This window comes from Chenopodium album, chromosome 26 (genome assembly GCF_948465745.1).
Source record: "Chenopodium album chromosome 26, dcCheAlbu1.1, whole genome shotgun sequence".
Lineage (NCBI taxonomy): Eukaryota > Viridiplantae > Streptophyta > Magnoliopsida > Caryophyllales > Amaranthaceae > Chenopodium > Chenopodium album.
In genome coordinates this window covers 9,725,832-9,730,884 of record NC_137859.1, presented here as the reverse complement: position 1 = coordinate 9,730,884, position 5,053 = coordinate 9,725,832, and positions in this window count along the sequence as shown.

Sequence of the window (5,053 nt, the reverse complement as noted above, 5' to 3'; positions counted from 1 at the left end):
GAGAAATGGTGTTGATAACGTGTTATAAAATAAAGAAAAGAAAAATAGTAAAATACAAGAGCAAGATGGAAGTGTTAATTTTTGTTCATATCTTATTAGGCAATGCCTATTTATATATATATATACATGAGGACATAGTAACTCTCCAAGAGCAATGAAGAGTCATTATAAGCAAGGGTTACAAAAGGAATACAATAAGTTGAAAGGAGTTACACAAGATATTACTTTGGGAAGTAATAGTGCCTAGGAGGTTACAATGTTATACATAATGTTACATTATTATATTTCATAACAGATTATTGATATTTGACTAATTGAATATGAGTATCATCGAATTTGCCATTCGCCCATTCTTAATAGTCTCTTAGATCTGTTACACTCCATTAATATGGGTTGGGCCCATTGGGCCAGCCAAGATAATGATTTCGGGCCCACAGTAATGAAGGTAGCTGGTAATCATAGTATATAATATTCTCCACATGCCACAGCTCTCTCTAACCACAATTTTCTTCCTTTCTTCTCCTTTTTATGACCTTTTCAACAAATTGTTACCTTTTTCATACGAAAAGTAGAAAAAAAAAATCAAATAAAGCCTTAACTTTTGCTTATTTTGCAAGATTACTGTTTTTTGTTTTACATAAATTTACCTTTTTTTGACAAATAATAGTTACTTCAATTGTTTGGTTGAAAAGATTGCAATCAAAGATATTGCAAGATTATTGTTTCTTGCTTTACATTAATCTTCACTATATTATTGCACGAGTTAATAATTGTTTCTATTGTTTGGTTGAAAAATTGCAATTAAAGTTTATTGTTTCTTGTTTTACATTAATATTTTCTTTTTTTTTTTTTTTTGGTGCAAACATTAATATTTTCTGTGTTGCTGCATGAGTTAATAGTTGTTTCACTTGTTTCATTTGATATAATGTTAATACAATAATACTTAATATGTTAAACGCGGGCCTGGGCCGCACCCGCAAACTAAGAGAGAGAGTCCACTTCACAAGTCCAAGGAGGTTCCATCCCAAAACCATATGGCAATAGGAGGAGTAGTCCCTTAACCTTATAAAGTGATTAACTCTCTCATCTTAAACCAATGTGGGACTCTTACATGTGTTACTTGGTGGGATATACTTCAACACTCCCCCTCACATGTAAGGTCCCTTTAACTCAAGGATCACTTGATCCAATTCAATTTGGCCCAGAATACTTAATGTTATTAAAGGTCCCAAACTTGGGCTGACAATATACTCAAGCCATTAGAAGTCCCAAACCGTGGGCCTGGCTCTGATACCATGTTAGAGGACCAACTCAACCAAAAGCTTAAGCTGATGGTTGAGGCCCAAGAATATGTTTTATACTCTATCACTCCCCCTCACATGAAAGGCCCTTTGGGCTTGAAATGTGGATGCAACACAGGCCCACCCATACCTGATGCGAATTAATTCCACTTCGAAGGAGGGGCGGATGAGATTCGAACCCGTGACCTTTGTGTCACGCTGGCTCTGGTACCATGCTAAGTTAGAGAGAATATATTAAATCGAACAAACTCAATTGCTTGATTTCCATTGATACGGCCATAGCCAATATATAATACAAGGTTTCCCTAATCTGATAAAATTAGGAAATATTACAAAGATCTCAAAAGATTATATTCTAGGCACAAGATATAGCAACTAAATATTATCATATAATTTCCTAAAATATAATATCCTCAATACCCCCCCTCAAGTTGGAGCATGGGGATTGTAAATGCCCAACTTGGAAAGAAAATGATCAAACTGAGACTTCCCAAGCGCCTTAGTGAAAATGTCTGCAAGTTGCTCCTTAGTGGAAACATAGGAAGGATCAATTAAGCCCTCTGTAATGGCATCACGAACAATGTGACAATCAATCTCAATGTGCTTCGTACGTTCATGAAAAACTGGATTTCGAGCTATATATAAAGCAGATTGATTATCACAAAACAACTTGATCGCCTTAGGGTGTTCAACACCCAAACTCAAAAGCAAGGCCTTCAACCATTTCAACTCTTGTGTGGTTGAAGACATGCAACGATACTCAGCCTCAGAAGAGGATGTGGCAACTGTGTGCTGTTTCTTGGTCTTCCAAGAAATAGGGGATTTACCAAGAAACACAAGCCAACCTGTTAACGAACGACGAGTAAGAGGACACGCCGCCCAATCTGAATCACACCATCCCTGCAAAGTCAAGTCACTATCTGCACTCAACAAAATACCCTGTCCTGGGGTACCTTTTAAATAACGAACTACCCTGAGAGCTGCTTCCCAATGCTCAATCCGAGGCTCGTGCATAAACTGTGAAAGAATATGAACCGAATATGCCAAATCCGGTCTAGTCACCGAAAGATAAATCAACCGCCCTACCAGTCTACGATAAGACTCAGGATGTTCAAGTAACTCACCACTAGCAAGACTTAGCTTGTGGTTCTGCTCAATCGGAAAACCACTTGGTTTTGCACCCAATAGCCCTGCTTCAGAAACAATATCCAAGGTGTATTTTCGTTGACACAAAAACAAACCTGATTTACTACGAGCAACTTCAATGCCCAAAAAATATTTCAAAGGACCAAGATCCTTCATCTTGAAACAATCACCAAGATAAGCTTTGAAAACATTTAATGCAGCGGAATCATTCCCAGAAATAATAAGATCATCAACATAAACTAAGACATTAATCTGAACATTGCCTTTAGTGTATGTGAAAAGAGAATAATCAGAGTAAGATTGAATAAAACCGTACCCTTTTAGAGCCGTAGTGAGTTTTGCAAACCAACATCTCGGAGCTTGTTTCAACCCATATAAGGACTTTCTCAAACGACACACCAAATTCGAATCCGAGCTCTCAAAACCAGGGGGTAATTTCATGTACACTTCTTCTTCTAGATCACCATGGAGGAAAGTATTATGAACATCCATCTGCTGAATCTCCCAATTTTTTGAAACTGCTATAGCAAGAAAAGCACGAATAGTAGTCATTTTTGCAACCGGAGCAAAGGTCTCACCATAATCAATGCCTTCACGTTGATGATTACCAAAAACAACCAAACGAGACTTGAGACGTTCAATATCACCATTAGACAAAAATTTCGTCTTATACACCCATTGACAACCTAGAGCTTTCTTGCCGGGAGGAAGATGCTCCAAAGTCCAAGTCCCATTATCTTCCAATGCCCTTATTTCTTCATTCATAGAGTGTCGCCAACCTTCGGATTTCATCGCTTCTTTAAAGGATTTTGGATCCTTTCCCAAAACAACTGCTGCAAGAAATTTGCGATAATTCACAGAAAACATGTCACAATTTATATAGTGTGCTAGAGGGTAAGGCGTACCTGAAAGAGGGATTGGAGACGGAGTGGACGGAGACGGACTTTTAGCAAAAATTGAGTGAGTCACATAGTCATGATGACAAACATTGGGAATTTTTTCCCGGAAACCACGACCCAAGAGAGCCGTATCATGAGCTGCTGAGCTGCTGCCCTCCTCGGCAGTCCCAGCCAGCTGCTGCCGATGAGCAGTGGAGCTGCTGTCCTCCTCGGCAGTCCCAGCCAGCAAGTTCTGCTGCTGTACTGGCAGGCAGCAAGGTCTGCTGCTGCTGCCGCTGCTGAGTTGCTGTACTTGCAGGCAGCAAAGCCGTCTGCTGCTGCTGTGCTGCTGTACTGGCAGGCAGGCCATCGCCCGCTGGCTTCCCATCGGACAGACCAGTGGCGTGGTTGTGTGGCTGCCCTGCAGTGCCAGCAGCCGCAGGGTCCCCGATGGTGGGCTGCTGAACCGGACTACTATCCCCCATAGTTGTGCCCAAACCATCATCATTGCCAACATTATCACCCCGCAAATCAAACTCCTCAAAATCATCATGAATGTCATAATTCGACTCATACACTTGTGACTCAATATTTACATCTTCCGGAGTAGCAAACGGAAACACATCTTCCACAAACTTGACATCCCGAGACACAAAAAAACTTTCGACTCAAGGTCATACACTCTCCATCCTTTCTTCCCAAAGGGATATCCCACAAAAATACATTTCCTACTTCGACTTGCAAATTTGTCCCCATTTGTTTTCTGATTGTGAGCAAAACATAGACATCCAAAAGTACGAAGTGCATCAAATAAGGGAGGTTTATTGAACAAAATTTCAAATGGAGTTTTATTTTGTAACAAGGGAGTGGGTGTACGATTAATTAGGTGGGCAGCGGCAAGAACACATTCCCCCCAAAAATAAATAGGCAAATTAGCTTGAAACCTCAAAGCTCTCCCAACTTCAAGAATGTGTTTATGTTTTCTCTCAACCCTCCCATTTTGTTGTGGAGTCCCCACACAAGAGGTTTGAAAAATAATACCGGTAGCACTGAAATAATCATGCAAGCAATTAAATTCAGTGCCGTTATCACTTTGCACTACCTTAATGGTTTGAGAAAATTGTCTATCAACCATTGCAACAAAAGCTAAGAACATTCGAAAAACCTCAGTTTTATCAACCAACAAGTAAATCCAAACAGCTCGGGAATAATCATCAACAATAGTCAAAAAATAACGAGCTCCACACGAAGAGACATGTTGATATGGACCCCACAAATCACAATGTATTTTTTCAAAAATCCTAGAAGCTCTACCATCACTCAAAGGAAATTTATCTCTAGGATGTTTAGCACGCATACATACCTCACACCCTTTAGAAAGAAGATGTTTATTGCTACTAACATGAGGAAGTAACTTAACCACTTTTTCAGAGGGATGACCCATTCGACGATGCCACAACTCCAAAGTCGACATTGCATTGCCCACATCCACATGATTCACCGAATCTGAATTGCTAAAATAGTATAGTCCGTCTCTCCTAGCTCCCGTTCCAATCAACTCCTTCGCTTGATCCTGTACAACACACATATGAGAATTAAATTGGACAATAGAATTAAGATTATCGGTAATTTGTGACACAGAAAGCAAATTGCAACTCAAATTAGGAACATAAAGAACCCTGGTTAGGACGAGCTTGTCCGACAAACGGACAGAACCAATCAAAGAAG